Source organism: Odocoileus virginianus, chromosome 20 (genome assembly GCF_023699985.2).
Source record: "Odocoileus virginianus isolate 20LAN1187 ecotype Illinois chromosome 20, Ovbor_1.2, whole genome shotgun sequence".
NCBI classification, from domain to species: domain Eukaryota; kingdom Metazoa; phylum Chordata; class Mammalia; order Artiodactyla; family Cervidae; genus Odocoileus; species Odocoileus virginianus.
In genome coordinates, this window is record NC_069693.1 from 20,404,980 (window position 1) to 20,424,283 (window position 19,304).

Genomic DNA, 19,304 nt, shown 5'->3' on the forward strand with positions numbered 1-19,304 from the left:
ACTTTCAACAACAGGTCATCACCAAGAAGCACAACACCAAGGGATTCCTTATTCTACCTGATCATAGAACCCATTCTCAATGAAACCTTCACTACCCAAAGAGTTTCGGCTTTGAGTAATAGTGGTCTCAAGCCACCCTTGTACAGTGGGGCTCTTTAAGTAATTAGCTAACTTTTTAACTCACTGAAGTGAAAAAAGAAAAAGACTAGATAGCAAATAGGTTTTAGTCCAAGAGATCTATAAAATCACAAACAATTCACTGGGAAATTATTCTTAATCGTTTCAAAAGACACCTGTGTTCCTAATTCTTTATTAAGGTTTTATGATTTCCATCTCCCCTTCCAAACTCCTGCCACAGGTGCCAGACACCCTGTGGGGTGAGGGTGGGGGACAGCTAGTGGCCAGCAAGGCCCTGACACAGCAAGGGGAGAAAAAGAAAATTCTGCCCTCAAAGAGTTCACATCTAGTAGAGGAGAAAAGATGTGCATGTAGCTCACACAGTAAAGCAAACAATAGGGGTCAAAAGGAGGAATTTAACACAGAGGGAGAATTCTGTGGGGCAAACAGGTGGACATGAAGACTCGTGGGGCTGACATGCCCAGATCTACCCCATCTTTTCTTTTCCTGTGGAATTCTCGGTGGCGGTTGACTTACTGGGAGGAGGAAGACAAGTATCTCCAACACTTTCAGAAAGCAGGCTCTGCAAGCTGCACGAGTGTCACAAAACTCCCCAAGATGGCAGTCACTTGGGCCACAGGATGTGACATAGGTTTAAAGCCCTCTCTCCCCTTCTGCAATCACGCTCTGTGATTCGAGTGTCTCGTTGAAGCCAGTGGGGCGGCTCCACCTCACTCATCAGTCAGATGAGCGCCTCACCAATCAGGCAGTCAAGATGGCATCTTCTGCAGGCCCCACGGCGCCTCTGCCCAGGGTCCCCCATCGAGTGCTGCCGAAGACGAGAATGGAGAGCCTCTAACAACTCTACCCGCGTTAATCAGGGCCCCACGCAGCTGCTCTCGGCAGCGACAAAGACCCCGATGAGGGCGCTCCGCGCCCCACGTGCTGATGGCAAGGGAGAGGCTGTGGGGGCAGACGGCATGGCCCACCTCGAACAAGGTGGCACAGGCCAGGAGATGGCTTGAGACAGGAGGTCTCCGTGGCCACAACCCAAGCCAGAAGAGACCCCCTCATCTGAGCAGTGCCCCACGAGGGGGAGAGCCTTGGCACTAACGCTTTCTATCTAGAGACAGCCGCCCTTCTGAATCGCCATCATGGCGACCTCTCAGTAGTCTGGAGAAGGACGCAGCTGCAGCCCCATCTCTAACAGGCAACAAAGGGCGCATCAGGGGATGACACGACATTGTTCTCAAAGGTCAGGAAAGACTCCCAAACACGTTTTTTTTTTTCCCCTTTAGGAAAGTAGCCTTCTTTCAACAAATATTGATCAAGTGGCCACCTCTGCAAGCTACTGTTCTAGGTGCTAGAAGGAGAGGCATCAGAGAGCCTGCAGGGCCCTGGCTGTGGGGAGTCTAGTTCCAGTGGAAGGAGTGAGACAGAAGGTAAGCTGACACTCGATGAAATCCAGAAAGATAAATCCCATGAAGAAAACAAAATAGGACAATGAGCTGGAGGGTGACCAATGTGGCGGAGAGGAAGAGGGAGGCCAGGAAAAGCCTCTTGGAAGGGGTGGCCTTTGGTAGACCTGAGGGATAAGCAGAAGTGGCCAGGTGAAGGCATGGACAACAGTGCTCCAGGCGGAGGAAATAGCCACGCCAAAGACCCCGAGTGTGATCAAGCCTGCCACACCCAGGGACCTGAGAGGGGGCTGGGGTCAGAGCCTAGTGAATGATGGGAGATAGGGACAGCAAGGTGCCCGGTTACCCCATGATGGCTCCGTTCATCAACTCAAGCTTGTCAAAGCCCTCCTCAAATGGATTTTGCCTCCTAGCAAGCACAGCAGCCTCCATTTCAGCTCCAGCCTGTTTTAAATATTTTAATGTTCTTTATGGGCATTTCCCAAAAGGAAAGAAACACCTGTCTCTTCAAAAAACAAAAACCTCTGGGCAACCCCAAAGCCAGATGGGCACTGCCCTCTTTACAACTGCTCAGGTGAGTCCCATCTCTGCCTCTTCTCCTGGCCAGGTGCTGGTCAAGTCATTAATTAGTCAGATGCCCCCTAGAAGAAGAAGAGTCCGGAGGGCATGAACGCTGAGGGGGCAGTGAGTGAAGAGTTCTCCCTCCATGCAGCCACCTGGAAGCCTTTGTCCACACAGAGGAAAGGTGAGGCTGTTGCGGACAGACATCTGAGTTTTGAAATTCTTCTGTAATCACGACTTTAGTCAAGAAAATGCACACGAGTTCACAGGATGATAAATATTAGCATGCTTCTCCAAGTTCAAGTGAGTTGTCAATAAGACAATTAAAGCAGCATCAATAATATGCACCGTATGTTATTATCTGCTATTCTAAATCCCAGGCTTTTGTGATCTCAGGAAAACAAAGGAGGACAGGCTGTGGTGATACAAATACTTTTGCACAAGTGAAAGATGTAATTCTGCATTAGTGTAACAGCAAGGATGGGGAGGGGGGAGTGTGCAGGATGGAGCCTTCTTAAATACTGTATGGGGTAAGGAAGAATGGACTAGGTGGAAAGGACCGCTACAATGGAAAATTAGCAAGTCTGTGTCTAAGGTGGATCAATCACTTATATCACGTGCCCCCAGTCAATAGGAGCCTGAATAAGTGCTAGCATTGACCTTAATCAACTGACAATCGGTACTCAGAAATCAGAAATGCCAGATTCTTCTAAAGAGGAAGCTAAGTGAAACTTTGGGTGAAATTAATAAACATGAATGAGCATGCCTTTTGAAAAAGAGAGAGAGAGTGTGGGGGGGGGGGGTGGGGGGAAGCGGTGGGGGGGTATTCCCTGGCAGTCCAATGGGTTAGGACTTGGCACTTTTACTGCAGGGGCCCATGGCAAAAAAAAAAAAAAAGAAAGAAAAGAGAGAGTGTGTGTGGGTGAAGAAAATAAAACAGGACAATAATATATATATACACATACATATACAAATATATACATATAGACTCATACAGATATACACACACATATATTCATTTATATGAAAAACCATATAGTATTGTGCTGAATTGGAATTTGGAATGAACTATCTCTTGAATACAAATTACATGGCAAAACTTTTTCATTGTTCCCTAAGACAAAAACCTACACAATGCAATCTCTATACATCTGCAGAATCAAAAATCATTTTCCTCCAAAAATAACTTGCAAAGCATTAAATGTACTGGAATGAGAGCAGACACTAAAACTACTATTTGTTGACACTTTGTGATTTAGGATTGAAGAGAGAAGTTTTCTCCAAATTAATGAGGCAGACATAATAGAGCAGTGTCAAAATATTGATTTTATTTTATCCTACCTATTGTTGGCACTCTTCTATTAAGTTGGAGAAAATATAATTCTTTCATTAGAGTTATCATTTGTTATTATTCACTTATTTGCTATTTATTATGGAAAAGAAATCTTGTGTCACTTTTCAAGATTAATATAGAACAATCACATGTAAAGTCATGTCAGAGACCAAATAAAATACCAAATGCTTCCCAGACAATTTTCACTATACTGAAATATTTCTTAAGAGGAAAAGGAAGAACTGTTGGTTCAAATTTCATGAAATATATACAAATTTAGATTTATATTTATATACTTGGAAAAACTATTATTCCAACTAAAGCTCAGAAATTAAAATGATTATATTCATGCTGATATAACTTACTTTATAATAATCAAGTTGATAAGTGGACAATATCTAACATATACTCACAGATCTGAACAGATAAAATGGGGGAATACTGCTTACCAAGGTATGTTCCTTTATTCTAAAGAATTATTTTTTATAGTGCCCTTAAATGTTTTTTCTCTTAATTCATCACAGATTTTTGCTAAGGAAGGGGAAATATCTGAGCAAGTTTTCTGAAAGTGTAATAAAAGTCATGCATTTGTTTCCATAATTTTTCCTTTGAGTCATTTACATTTTAATATTTTACATCGAAGTTGCGATGATGTGAAATACGATATATATGCAGGATGATTTGGAATGTTTACAGTTATTTAATGAAATTTACTTAACCATTTAAAACCAAATGAAGAGAAAAAAAGTACAGTATCCAAAGAGCCAGGACATACTTCATTTTCCACTAAAAAATTAAACTAAATTAAATTTAAAAGTTACTAGAGTAATCATGTAAGTAATGAATCAAAACAGCCAGGCATGTAAATGTGTACTTTCAAGTTCTATAGCATAAAGCCTTCTGTGGACTTACAGGTGATATAAACAAGTATCTGGCTTTCCTGCCAAACTGTCCCTTTCCTGAAAGGGGAATGAGTTCATGACCCCCAGAAATTGCTTGGTGGTGAGAACCTCCCCCAAATCCCAAGACATCTTAATCAAGCACAAACTTGAGTGTCCCCGGAGGCAGAGGCCCCATGGTGGCACTGTCCGTCATTCCCCCCGTGCCAGAGGTGGGAAGGGAGGAAGTGTGTGGCCACTATGGCTGTGCACAGGAGAGACAGGGTGACTCTGAGATGCAGGTGCCTACTAGAGCTTTACCCTCTCTCCTCTGAGACTAAATAAACAAGTCTAACCAAACTGTGCAGTCAGGGGCACACCCCTAGAGTTAGGATTTGGGCAGAGGGGAGCCAGGCATGACAGAAGCACTTGTGAATCTCAATAGATCCTAAAATCTGAGAGAGCTTACATGATTTTTATCTTTGCAACTAACTTTATATTCACTATGTGCCTGGCACAGAGTAGATATTCAGTGGGTATTTGTGGAATGAATGAATTATATAGGGAGAAGAAAGAATGGACGGAAGCAGGGAAGAGCCACTTGGAAGGAAAATATTGACTTTGGATGGCAGAGAAGGCCACAGCCGCCAGCAGACACCCTCCAACAGAAGTGCCCTCAACAGGCCATGCTCACAGCAGGCTGAGGGAGCGGCCTCAGCTAGAAGATATCTCCTCGGTGCCAAGAAAGACAACGGGAATGTCCCTGGGGGACCAGTGCACAATCAGCTCCAGCCACCCCGGCCTTCTTTCTTCTCAAACCACTGAGGTCCTTCCAACCTCAGGGCTTTTGCACGTGCTGGTCCCTTGCCGGGGAGTTTCCCCACCCCTTGCTTTACTGGCTGCTTCTCACCTTTAGACCACCAAGAACAGCACTGGCCAACTCGTTGAAGAAGGGCTTCCCCCTAGCCCTCTGTCCTCTTCCTTCAGAATCTTCATGATCAAAGTGGGCATGACAAATAGTGTGTTTCTTATGACTCTCTAGAGCTGCAGGACTCATAGATCTTGGGTCCACTGCTATGTCCTCAGCACCTACACAGTGAGTATCTATGGGAAGGACAAATCCGAGAGAATGAACTGTAGGGCACAGTGACATTGTCCCGAGTGGTGCAAGGAAAAGAGTGTGACAGGAAAGCGGCCCTCACCCCTTGCCAAGGGCTCTGCTCCACGGCAGCCTACTCCAACTGAAGAAGAGGTTCATGAAGTTCAGAAGCCTTGACTCTCCAACGGTTCTGTTCTAGAGAATGCCATCTCCAGAGAAGGTCCAAATCCGATGTCCAGAGCCCCAGTCCAAAGGTCACACACAGCCACAGTCACAGGCACAAGTCCAGGCTTTAGAGAAAGCCCAGCAATGCCATCTACCAGCTACATGACTTTGAGCAAGTCATACAACGTGGATATACCTCCCTTTCTCCACCAAAAGGCAGTGTTCTAAGAACGAAATTAAACAATATCTTGCATTTTAAAGCCCAAGGTCATCTATATAACAAGCACTCAATAAATGCTAGATGTATATCTACAAGACCTGATCATGGTTTCGAATTTCCTACAGGAAGATGGGATCTTGTTTCTTAATATAACATTCCTAGGTAGTTTCCAAGGATGACTGGAATGGTGATCTTGTCATAGATTTGGTATCCACCCCCCCCCCCCGCCCCCACTGAGGAAAAGCCACCCAGAATTCTACCCTTTCCCCTGCAGGAAAAAGTAAAGGAGTTATGTTCAACTCCCACCTCTTTCTTGGGTAATTCATCTTGAATGCAATGACCACAAGTTCAACTCATTAATTTTATACTTCATGCACAAACCTTTGCGTTCCTTGAAATCAGCAAGTGATTGTGTGTAAGTATGCAAATTAGGTGAATTTCACATGCGCATGTGTGTGTGTGTGTGTATTTCGGAACCTGGAACCTAAACATCATCTTCACTGCCTACACTTGTACTTTGGTCTTGGTATAACACCTTCACACCACTAATCTGCCTAGGACACAGAACACATTTAATACATTTTTTTAAAGATTGAATGAATGAATGACAGTAGTGCCTCCTTGGGGCTCTGGCTTGGATCCAGGACAAAGATAAAGAGTCAGGCGCATAATGTTCCTACCAAGATTACCACAACCAGGGTGGTTGGTGTCTGGTGATACGGTGTGGTGTGGTATGGTGTGTGCGTGTGTGTGCGCGTTGTGTGGCTTGGGAACACAGTGCTAACACTTGATGGATTGGAATGAGCATATTTGTTTAGTGAAGACTTAAACCCTACCCCCACTCCATAACCTTCCATAAACTCAGCTGACCCTTTAAAATGCATCTTCTGAAATGTATAGGAAATCAATCAGCTGATACTTATTGATTCCCAGGTAAATAACTCCAAAGACTAGTCAGGGAAACAAAAGCAGAATGACACCTCACTAGGCTTTGCAAGTGACTGATGGCTATCGTTTGGGGTAGGGTTTTCATTCCTAAAATATTTAACAAAATGTACAATACAAGTAATAATATTAGCTGGCCATTTGTAGAATAGCTGGTCTCTGAGCTCATTTATTAATCATTTTCTCTTTTAATCCTGATGACTCAATTAGGAAGGAAAAAATATTCCAATTCTAATGATGAGAAAACTGAGGTTTAAAGACAGAAAATGCCCTGCTCTCAAAGATCTTGGAAGGAGTGGTGCTGGATATCAAGCCTGGTCCCATTTGACTGGTCCTGAGCTCTTTATCACTGTGCTACACTGCTTAAAAACAAAACCAAAAATGCTTCTAGCTCTTCCTCATTTGCAAACTCAATGTTTCCAGCTCAGTGAAATAAGCATCTTAATCATGGAATGAAAGAGGGAACACCCCTAAAAAGTAAATAATGCAGAAAACTAACTTATAGATATTGATATATCAAGCAAAACATGTACTGTGTAACTGTTGCAAAAAATTTAATTAGCACATAAAGTGCACACAAAGAATTCCCCAGTAGTCGTTCCTTCTGGAGCAATGATACAGAAAGTAGAAAGGAACACGAAGTTTCTTTGTGTTAATCTAAGGGTTAACAGTTGGCTGATGATAGAAATTAATAAAAAGAGGGGCCCCCGCACTGCTCTCCAATGCAGCAATGATTTAACTCACTTGCCTTCAAGATGGAGGTGGGCAAACACAAATATCAGCACATTTAAGCACAAATTGTACTAGAATTTTTCCTTGAATTCTGCTCAGCCCTGGTTCCTAAAGAAAAAAGTGCTCGGTTCCCAGCGCCCCCAGGTCACCTAACCCCTTTGCCCAACCTCCACAGGAGGCCAACCTCTAGCAGAAGAGAGTCAAAGAGACAGATTCTAACTCGAGGTCTGTCCCAAAGAACGAAGCAGCTGGAAACCACTCCTTCTTTAGATCACTAAACAAATTATTTTATTGAAGGTGGTATTTGGAGATCACACACAAGAATTACACAGATTTTATCGGAGCAATATTATCTTGCAAAGAGAGAGAAAGTTTTCTGAGCAGCAAACCCCAGTTGTCCCCCCAATCCACACATGGGCCTGGTATTTGTCACCTGAGCAGCCAGGCTCCTAATTCAGGCAGAGCCAGCAGTCCCTGAAAAAACGTCTCACACGGATCTAGCTCCTGTCAACCTTTTGAGACAGGAGGGAAATGTGAGGATCAAGTTGCTGGTATCACTGAGATAAAAGGGCAGTGTGTCAAAACGCAGCCAGCTCTTCCGGGAGGGTTTTGAAAATGGTACGTATTCTAATAATCTGCAATATATTACTTGACCTCACCAGACAGCCATTGCTAAAGAATAAACATGCCAGAAGGCACGGAACACACATCTCCCCCAAAAGACAAGCATATCACCGCTGGTTACATCACAGAAGCATTGTCACGGGAAATGCCAATCAGATGACCAGATCTTGGATGAGCCCCTCATTTGTCACGCACTTAGAAAGCCACTGTGTCTTCCTTGGGGTGGCAGCAGTTATTAAAGGGGAAACTGCCACCTTATGGGCCTTAATCAATACATTTTTAGATGATGCAAACGTTCATGTCATCGTGTCTGTATTTCTTCTGCCTCTAAAATATGCTAGAGAAGAATTTTAAATAAGACTAAAATTCAAACGGTCCCCCACCAGACTTCAACGAAAGCTTTTTCAATATAGTTTCAGAAATTCGTGTGCAAAGAGGGAAAACAGCTGAAAAGGAGGAAATGGGGGGGGGGAGTGGAGGCTGGGAAGAGGGGAGAATGAAACAAAACAAAAAGCACACAGAAAATAGATATTAAGTTGTCAAATCAATGATCTCAGAAAAGAACTGCAGACAGGGTGTCTGGCATTTTGCTTAAGAAATGGTGCTTCCAAAGTCCATGAGAGTTTCTGGTGGAGCGGGGCTTCCGACGGCTCAGGGCAGCCCCCAGAGGACTCAAGGAGACCTAGAGGCAGTGGGGACCAGCGCAGAGGCCACCCTGCACCATCCAGGAGGTTCTGGCTGCACAGATTAAATCCCTTAATGTCGGCATGTGGCAGCTTTTCCCCTCCCACATTCCCACACTGCACTTTTCCTCCTTGTGAATTCTCCTTGCGCTATTGGAGCAGGATTGCCACCCACCAGAGCTGACCCTCTTTCAGGTGGAAAATGTCTGTGAATAAAGTTTCTCAGATGCTGCAGGAATCCTGCTCCAAGTTTAACTGCCCGATCCAGCCATGTTTCACCAGTGAGATGCTCTCTGCTCGGTACAGATTTAAGGCTGCTGAAATAGCCACTTGGCATCAATAGATTACAACCCCCAGACTGTGAGCCCTGGCCGAGGATGCAAAATAATTAAAGCATTTTAGCTGTAATTTTGATAAGATTTCCCACCCCCTTCAATAGGCTCCATAGAAATGACAGCCTTTCTGTATTAATTTGGAAGGCTTTGCTTGACTTGACTTTAATAGATTTCAATAGAGAATTTTAAAAAATTTTTAAAGAACAACAGCAAAAAAATGTTTGTGCTACTTTCTTCTCTGGTCAATAAGAAATAAGTGTTTCCAGATATTTTGAAAGATAAAATTGAATAATCAAGCTATTCAAGAAATTAAATTCCATATATAACATCTATGTGGTCTGTGATCTGTTTGCTTCTCTATAGTTGATACAGTTTAGCTGATACAGTTTCCAAATATTTTCTCCCTCTTGAAAACAAATTTACAACAATGCATATGTTCTCCAAGTAGCAAGTTCTGGTTTACATTTTTAACTTCCATGAAAGGCGAGTTACTATGACAGGGAAGGATGATTGCACTCACAGCCCTGAGCACTGCGTAGGGAGGCAGGGGTGCAGACCAGGTCGGCAGTGTGAGCTCCGGGGCTAATGAGGCTGGCTTCGAACCCTGGCTTGTGGCTGCAACAAGTGGCCACACCTCTCAGCCTGCCCACTGGTGAAATCAAGACGAGGGATGCCCTTCACTCTGCTGTCAAAAGGTCTCCGTAATACTGCACATCCAAGCTGCAGAATGCAGGGTCTGGCATAAGGCAAGCACCCAAGAGCAGTCACTGCGGGTGTCTCTGTTCTGGCCCCCTCTGCACACCTACAGAGAGGCCCCAGACCCTGCCTCCTCGGGTGCCTGGACACTACAGGCATAAATGTTCCCTGAGAGCCCTACGATCTAGCCCTTCCGTGAGCCAAAATCTCATCCAAATCTATAGGAATTATTTTGAAACCTCAGACATGTGAGAACATCATTGTAATTAAGGCTGGATGGGCATTTCTGTGATTAATCTCAACTTTGGAGGCTCTGTGGGTTGGCTTTCACAACCTAAATAGGGTTACTTTATCCTGCCTATGTATACGGGTTGACTGTGTGCTCAAACCAACCAACCAAAGGCTAAAAGATCGTGAAGGGGCTGAGCTGAAGGACTAGCAGAGACAACAAGGGGTGGGGGTGGAGCACAAGAGACAAGCCCACCTCAGTAATCAAAGCTAAACACAGCTCAGGTGATCAAAGCCTTGATAGAAAACTTTCAGGTTAATGTCAGCTCAAGCCTACGGTGATCATTTTTCCTGTGTCAAAATAGCACTTAATTTTCTCATTGTAAAGCTATGGAGGAAGAATAGGTAGGTAGAGGAGGAAGATCCTACAAACTAATTTTCCTTCTTGCATCTCTTAATGTATCTGCATAACCTTCCTGCCACTACCACCCAGAGGCCCCACTTGGAGATCTGTGTCCCTTAAAAGGGGCTGCTGGCTCTGTGTGGATGAGCTTGTTGGGTCAATGATGGAATTCCAGGGGTTCTGTGGTGAGTGTGCCCTCAGAAGGGCAGCTGGCAGTGGGTCAAGGGAGGTGCTCTGGGCACGAGTGGGGTTGAGTGTGACAACTCCAGAGGCAGGTTGGATGGGTTCTAATTCCGGATCCTCCACTACCCTCTCTCAGTGTTTGAGCTTCCCTTCCTGAAATTTGTTGACAAATATAATAGGCTGTAAGGATTAAACAAGTTGAGTGCTTAGAACCCATGACTGCCATGTAGTGAATGCACAGAAATAAGCCACCATCATCATCCTGCCAGCAGGATGCCCAGCCTCAACTCGGAGTCTGAGATCTGTTGCCTTCCACTTCTTGCTTTGGCTGTCACAATCAGGGAGCCCAGAAACACAGCTCTTACTGGCAGGGCCATTTTCAGGGTGTAACTGACATACAAACAGTCAGAGTCGAGCCCCAGATACCCTTCACCCAGGCCTTCCTCTACTGTGGACTGACATTCTCCTTCCTCTCAGACCCCCAGCTCTGCCCCCACGTGGTACAGGCCCTGGTATCCCCAACCAGGCTGTGCACTCCTCAGACTTCCCTGTGCCCCTTGAGACGCCCAGGATGGGGCCTGGCACACAGAAGCTGTGGGAAGTGAACCTTATTTTCCCCCAGGGGACGTGTGCAGATGTCTGGAGACATGTTTGATTGTCACAACTGGGGAGAGCTACTGGCGTCTAGTGGGTAGAGGTCAGGAATGCTGCTCAACATCCTATGAAACACAGGACCAAATCTACAAGTGGGTAACATCCTTAGGGTCACACTTGAGAAACCCTGCTCTACAGAAACAATGTTCAGGCCAGTCTGGCAAGTTCCACCAAAGGCCTCACCTGGATCTGGTCTCTTAGGGCAGATAAACCTGACCTCTAGCGTGCTCAGAGGCTGTGAAAAGCCAAGTGCTCAATGCCCTCTGTAGCAGCAAAAACTCCAGTATAAGAGAAACCAAAGATCTATAATGATTTTTTATAGTGAAAGTTGCAGGGGTAACATTCTCTAGCAACCAAGAGCGCCCACTAAAACCAGCCCTGCTCTCTGCACAATGATGTAGGAAAGGGGGCCTGCATTCTTTAGGGTCCATCTTCTGATCACACATGTCCCCCTCCACTTTGTGATTCCTTCAGCTCTTTTAGCCCCAATCCTTCCACTGTGCACAGACACTGATAAACTCACTAATCTACCCTGGGTAATACACTGTGAATAAATAGGAAATCATCTCATAACAGGTGTTTCTAGCAAGAACACCCTCTCCAGCACACGTGTACACACACACACACCCCCCAGCATCACCACAATTGAGATCCTGGTGGGCCACTCTCTGGCTTAGCCCAGTTGACTGCACATAGGACTCCCTAACTTAGCTTGGCTCTGACCCTCTATGGCACTCAATGCTACCAAGGGTGGCCCAGACAGCCCAGACCTGAGCAAACAGCCCTCTCCTTGACAAAAGGCCTCTCTCTCAACAACTCCCAAACAGGAACCACAAGACCAGGTAAACTACACAATGAGCCACACCAGTCAGACCCTCCACCCCCACCTTGCCCTTGCCCGGGACAGCTCCTTTCCCAGCAGGGTCTCTGCTGTCCCGCAACGGCATGTCCTGGAGGGGGCGGGCCGGTGTGCACGACAGGCATGGTTCCACTGAGTTACTCAGCTCACAAGCCCCTACTAGCAGATGTGAGTCTCTCCCATGTCAGTGAACTTGCATCTTGCTTTTAGACTCCAAAATCCAACCTTCACAATCTGGGAGATAGCATCAGGTCACCTGACCGCCAGCAGCCTTCCAGCCCAACTCTATCTCACCTGGAGACAGGGTGAAGCGTGGCTGAGCACTCGCCTGCTCTGGGTCCTGGCAGAGGTGTTGTGCGGAGCTCCCAACCTCAGCATGGACAAAAGCTGACCTACAAAAAGCTCACTTCTGTTTTTAAACTTGCGTCAAGTCTCACTTTAAATAATGCTGAGAACAAAATGCAAGCTGATATTTCAGCTTACTTAAAAGGCTTATTAAAAACACTAAATCCAAAGACGTTAAAAAGCTATAATTGTCCTCATTCAAACTGGAAAAATAAATCTATTTGCTTTCTTCTTTTATGATCCTCTTCTTTAAAAAAAAATAAGTTCATCTATATTCTCATGAGCATCATTGCTGTCTTTTTTTCCCCTTCCATTCAAGGCACTTTAAAAACACCTGTGCCATTCACAGCCAACTTTTGAGCAAAAGGCAACCATGTTTGGGAAAGGCTGTTTAACTCTGATTCCCTTATGCCAGAGATAAGTTTCTCTTGCTCAGAAAGGTGAAGTTCAGAGTTCATTTGAACGGGCTCTTAAATTTTATAGGTCTGATCTGGTGGAAATTTCTTTGGTTACCTAAGGCAGAGTAGACAACCTAATCTGTCAGCTTTTTGGGGCTCAGTAGGCAATGAATGATTCCACATCTCAGCACTGCCTTCAGTACCCAATGGGCAACTGTGGTTAGTAGGGCTGCACATCCTGGCCACCTCCCTGCCCTCTCTCATAATGCGGGTTACTGGCCTCCGGCTTGGACCAGAGCAGCGTGACTGTCTCTCCCTATCCTGCCCTATGTCTTCCGTGAAGACAGCCCCAGCCAGCAGTTAACTTGCTGAGTTGTGAGATCTCAAGCTTGCTCAGAAGTTAAGCACTCCAGGCATAGAACAAGATGGGTTTTCAGAGCAGTGGTCCAAGAGAATGCAAATTTATTGAAAGCGCTTTCTCCAGGTTTTCCATAATTACCATTTATGTCTCCAGGAACTGTTTCCCCGAACCCAGTTTAGGGTGAAAGCATTTTAGAGACTTTCTCTGCAGATGACATATGAGGTACTAACCTTTTTTCATATGCCCAGATGTTAAGTTCATTTTCATCACATTTATGCAAATTTCATTTGAACAGTAAATCAAAAGAAATCTTAAATCATTGTACACTATTTAAGAAGCCACACTAAATCCGGTTTACTTGCAGTGATATTAACATAAAGTCACAGTTAAGGGACTGAAGGTAGGAAGCAGATGTCACAATCCCGTCTTCTATGCAATGGCCCCAGAGAGACCTGGGGTCCCAGCCATCCATCAGATCAAAAAAATGTCTCTGCCTGGTCACAACCCAAATCAAGTGTTACCAGCTTAAGGGTATTCTGTAGATTGAAGCCTTCTAAAAGTTTTCCAAACTTTGGGAAAACAGGGGTCCCTCAATCTAGGGGCCTGCCATCCTTGTTAGTGTCTGGGCTCAGGCACTACAAAGTGCAAGTCAGGGACCCAGTAGTGAGACTTCTGGCAGCTTGCTTCTTCCTCAGTGGGGGGAAAAGTTAATTCCTAGGGCTCTGCGGGCCTGCATTTGTCAAAGCGCTGGACGGCAGTGCTATCATTACCAAGCAAATCAGCCAGGCGGTTAATGGTGGAATCAGGAGACATTTGCACTCTGCTATCAGAATGACATCATAACTAAAGCAGCCTTCAGCCAGAAGCCTTAGGCTCTCCCTAAGCAGAGGCCGGAGGGTTGCCTGCTACCCCCCTGCATCTCCCCAGGCCAAAGCTGAGTCCCCTGCCCCTTCCCGTCAGGCTGGTGGGCTGAGCTGCCAGCAAATTTCCTAGCAAACAGAAACTAGGGTTACAGTTTTCGCCCAAGAAAATCTACTTTTCCCCAGGTTCTGAGCACTGTAAATAAATAACACACTATTGTGTTTTTAATAAAATTTGAGATATTATAAAATCACTTATCTGGACAGGCCACGGTTGATATTTTATGAATGTAGCTACATTTTGGCTATAGAATTTATGGCATTTCCAACAGAATTGTCAGTCTCTCGGTGACGGTCTTTAGTAAAGAAGCCCTGCACACTCTCCTTCGAGCACTAGAAATAAATGATGCTGGAGAAATTGGGGGGGGGGCAGGGAAGGAGCTAAGGAAGAAGCCCTTCTTGCTCTTGCGCCTGCTTTTCTTTCTTTTTAAAGCACAGCCGATCACACACACACACACACACACACACACACACACACGCATACACACACACACACACACACAGAGTCAGAGACACAAACCTTAGAATAATGGGGGAGGCATTTGGCGACGAGCTGCAGACGCGGCGCGGCGCGACTAGCAGCGGCCCGGCTCGCTCTCTGGCTCGCAGCTCTACCCTCCACGGCGGCGGGGACCGACTACCCGCCCGGACCCGAGATGCCCAACTCCACCGCGTCCCAGTGATCGCCTCCCGATTCTCGCTACAGGTACACGCCTGGCCCAAACACCTCACCTGACCGGAAAACTCGGGAGACAGAGGGGTGAAAAGTTGTGCAAGCTGCTAGCCGGGAGCGCCGGAGCCGGCGGCTGCAGTCCTCCCGCCAGCGAGCAGCCCTCCGCCGGGGCACCTCGCTCGCCTGCTTTGCGCGCTAACCTCGGGGCGCACCGAGGCCACGGCAGGGCACTTACTTGGCACTCGCTTTTGAGCGTGCAGGTCGTCGCAGTTTTCACTTGGGTTTTCAAACAAGTTTCAGGGAGGGAGAATGAGGGGAAAGGAAAAAAAAGAAAGGAAAAAAAAAAAGATCCAATTATGCAAATAGGCTCCGGACTGGGAGGCGCGCGTCGAGTCTGACGCCGCTACCGTACGAGTTCTCGGAGCAGCCCCGGGCCGGGCAGATTTATGGGGGCGCGTCACGGCTACGCCAGGTCCCGCCGCCGGAGCATCTCGAAGTTAATTAAAGCGGTAATGTCCACTTTCCCGGCGACCCTCCGTGCGCGGGTTTACTGTTTCACCGTCCAAACCCGACCCGGGCGGGGGCGGAGACGCTCTCCCCGCGCCTCTCTTCCTTCCCTCTTCTTGCTCCCCCTCTTTTTCCTCTTTCGTCTCTTTAAGTCGCCTGCCTTCCACTCAGTGAACAATGAACAAAGATGTGAGTGATGGGAAAAGATCGCCCCCTCCCAACCCCAGCAGTGAGCAAAGCCGGTCTCAAAGTAAAAATCCAGTTGCTAATATCAAACTGGAAAAGAAAACAGTGCGTTCCCACTCTCACCTCCCCCCCCCCCCCCATACACACACACGCACGCACGCACGCTCACCCCACCCCAAGTTCACCTAAGCCCTGGTTGGGGGCGGGGGGCGCAAGGCCAGGGCTCCAGGGGCTGCCCAACGCGCCCGGGACACCGGGGACAACGGACACTGCGGTGGAGAGCACTCGGGCCCAGCCTGCTCCTCGCGCCCCTCCCCGCCTGCCCTCCCCCCAACCCCCTCCCTGAGTCTACACCGGCCAGCCCGGCCCCGCGGCCCGCTCCGGCTGCCCGGCGGCCGGATGCGCTCAGCAAACGCGGCCCCTGTCGGTTTTCTGCTAAACTGCACAGCGGCGGCGGCGGCTGCCGGGAGAAGGCGCAGGAGCAGCCGAGGCCGGCACCGCGCGCGCACTCACCCCGCCCGGCCCACTGCCCCTACCAACGACCGGCCGGCCGCCCGCTCCCACCCGCACGCACTCTTGCGCGCCCACCGGCGCCCGCGGGCTCCCCGACCCGCAGGCCAGGACGCCGCGCAGCCGCCGTATTTTCTGCTAAAGTGAAAACGAAGGCGGCTGACAAATCACGTCTCCTGTGAGGCACTCGTTAGACATAACAATATCCGGCAAACAAAACCCAGCCGTGGCTGCGACCGGCGCGCGGGGCTGGGACCCCGCCCTGCCCCTCCTCGCCCCCGCTCTGTGCTCAGGCCTGCGCGGTCCCCAACCCACCCCCAACCGATCGTCCGACCTTCCACCTAACTCGAGGGTTGTGTGCACGTTCGCCGAGAGGCGGACATAGGGACGTTCACAATACAGAAGTGGGAAAAGGAGGGGAGACAACTTTCCACCTGTCCCCAAAGAAAGCCCTGCAGGAGTTTTCTCAGAAGAGTAGGCTGGGGACAGATCTCTGCCTCCGAATCCCCTTTTCTTTCTTTTTCCTAACTTCCCAGCGCCTGCGTTTCCACCTTCCACTTCACACACATCCATCTATATACAGATATCTATATTTTAAATTATTTGCAAAACTGCAACAGATGGGCGCGTCGAGATCTGGACACTTTCCTACTCATCATCAAAGAAAAGCTCCCCCCCCCTTTTTTTTTTTATTTTTTGCCTAAAATACATCCTGGTCCCGCCTACGACTGTTTTCCTCAATTCTTCATCTTCAAAAAATGTCTTGAAGCAAAACAGAAAGGTTTATCAGCAAAGATCATTTTCCTCCCAGTCATACATCTGGCCTGGGGATTCCGTTCCCCCAAATTGCGCTCTTCCCAGACGCCCCCAACCCTCCGTCTCCCCGCCTTCCCAAGCCCCCACGTCCGTACTCTCTCACTCTGATTGGCCTCATTTCTCCAGCCCCGGGCTGGCCGGCTCAGTTCCCTCCATAACCTGTTACTTATTTCTTTATTTTTATCTTTGGCCCCGGGATTGGCCCCCAGGGCCTGGGCTAGGCTGTGGCAGGTGCTGCGGGCACCACCTGCGCGGGCAGGCGCCACGGCCTTTCCTGGGGTCGCAAGTTCGGACCCTGACACCCCGGCCCTACCGAGCCCCGGCCTTGGCCTCGCCCGACTCCCCGGGTACAAGAGGCCAATGAAAACACAAAATGGCAGGTCTCAGCGGCCCTTGGCGCTGTAAGCATCGGCTAACTTTGATTTAAAAAAAAAAAAATTACAAATTACCCTTTTCACCCCCCGGCGGCGGGGCCGGAATCCCGCAGCGAGCCGCGGAGGAAGAAAGGGAGCGGGGGGCGCACGATTCTCAGGCAAAGCAGAAAATGGGGAAAGTCACTTGAGCAGAAGTTTCCGCGGCCCCGGGCTCCCAGTCTCCACAGACTCCCCCCACCCCCCAGACCCTTTTGAAAGTTTCCCGGGGCCGAGAGCGGCTAGCGGGCCGCGCGCGGCTGGGGGGCGCGGGCTGGGCCCGGAGCGGGGCGCGGGGTCCCGCTGGCGCGCCCGGCGCGAGGCCCGGCGACTCCTTTTCAAAGTAACGGTCCCGGGACCGCGGCGGGGGAGGCGGCGGCCCAGGCGCGGGTCCCGCTCGCCGCCGAAGTTCTCTAGCGCCCTTCGATGCCCGGCCGCCGCCGCTTTCCCGGTTTCTTCCTCTTTTTTTCCCCCCGCTGACAGCTTCTCTCGCCAACGTCACAGCCACGGATATTTAATTAGACCGTATTTTTTAATCGCGATGGGGCGAGAAGGAACCCGGCAGCAGGCCTCGCGGAGATGGAGAGGGGGAGGGGACGGGGGGGGCCGCGCCAAGAGTCCAAACTCACTTTGCCACCTCCCGGACGCCAGGGCCATCCCCCCCCCGCCGCGCCCCCCCCGGCCCCCCACCCCCACCGCGCCGCGCCCCGAGACCCCCCCACCTTTGTTTTCCTTACCTTAAACACTGAAACGCGGGTGTCGGGAGCAAACTCGGGCACGTAAACGGAGCGTTGTAAAAGATTGTGTTCAATGAATAATGAAACATGTCCACATGATTGACTTGATCATTTTCCGGGGCTGAGGGGGGACGGGCGCCCTGCTCGCGCGCCTCGCTCGCCCACTCGGCAGAGCCCTGCGAACTGTTCCCAGCCCAGCCGGGGCAGGGCGGGCTCGATTTTCGTCTGCCTCTTTTCAGAATCGCCCCGTTCATTGATACTCATCACCCAGCCCCAGCAGACATCCCCATCCCCGGCTCGGCCTCCCCCTATCTGGTAGGTGAAATGCATTGTACCATTAAAAACGCTCTCCATTGTCGCCCTGGCATAATTCACAGCAACTAGATAGGTCTTGCGGCATTTAGCTTTGATGAGCCAGAGACTGAACCCTTGATATAATAATCTACAAAGAATGGTGTGTGATCGTCCATTTTTTCTCTCTGTCTAGCAACTAAGAAACCATTTAACACAGCGCAGCTTGCTTCTGACCTTGAGCTCATGTAAACACACTTATTAAAATCTATCTATTCTCCAAGAGCTACATTCTGATTGTCAGACTCGTTACTGAGACATATATCAGCCCCTTCGCTTGTCACTACTTTGCATTCCTGCCTTTGACTAAAGAATTTTTTATCCAGCCGAGAGGGAGAGAGAGATTGCCACGGAGGGAGAGGAGAGAGAGACGGAAAGGGGGAGACGAAAAAGCGTAATTCTTACCTGCTCCTGAAACTATTTAAAGTCTGTTTCTTTTCTGGGGGAAAAAAAAAAAAAACTCCCGGGTGAATCTCGGTGGACAGCGGGACGCGGAGAATCAGTCACAGCCCGGGCGTTTAAGGGAGTCATCAGCGATCAAATGACGTTGATCCGCGCTGTAACCTTGTGGCGTATTTAATGTAAATAAGGCAGTTATGTTGCCAATCGCCGCGATACAAACACGAAGAGGTCGTCAGCCTCGCCTCCCGCGCCTGCCATTAGAGGCGACTTTATTTACAGACACTATTTAGGAGATCATGATAATTCTAAAACAATACTAGTGCCAAATGATTATGAAAATATGATTTTAATTAATCACGTAGTAGGCAAGGAAATTAGCATACGGTAATTAAACTTCGAGAAAAACGTCACGCAGGTTCTCTGCCTTATGGGTCCAGAATAATCATCACGCGGTGGGCTCCAGGACTTAATTATCAAACAAAATAACTTTTTTAAGGCAACTTTGCAAATGCTGGTCCTCAAGGCAAACGCTTTGGTAAATAGTATAAGGCGAGG

General features: G+C 48.2%; 1 protein-coding gene across 8 annotated transcripts in view; it reads right to left on the reverse strand.

Annotated features, from left to right (window-relative positions):
* Window positions 1-19,304, reverse strand: part of ZNF536 (zinc finger protein 536) — a 443,559-nt gene extending 424,255 nt beyond the window's left edge. For 3 of the 8 annotated variants that reach the window (XM_070451018.1, XM_070451019.1, XM_070451015.1), the window contains exon 1: window positions 17,997-18,618. The gene's annotated coding sequence lies outside the window, so the exon portion shown is untranslated. Of the gene's footprint in view, window positions 1-15,065; window positions 15,612-17,996; window positions 18,619-18,752 lie in introns of those variants that run through there. The other 5 variants (XM_070451021.1, XM_070451022.1, XM_070451023.1 and 2 more) reach the window with 3 other exon arrangements.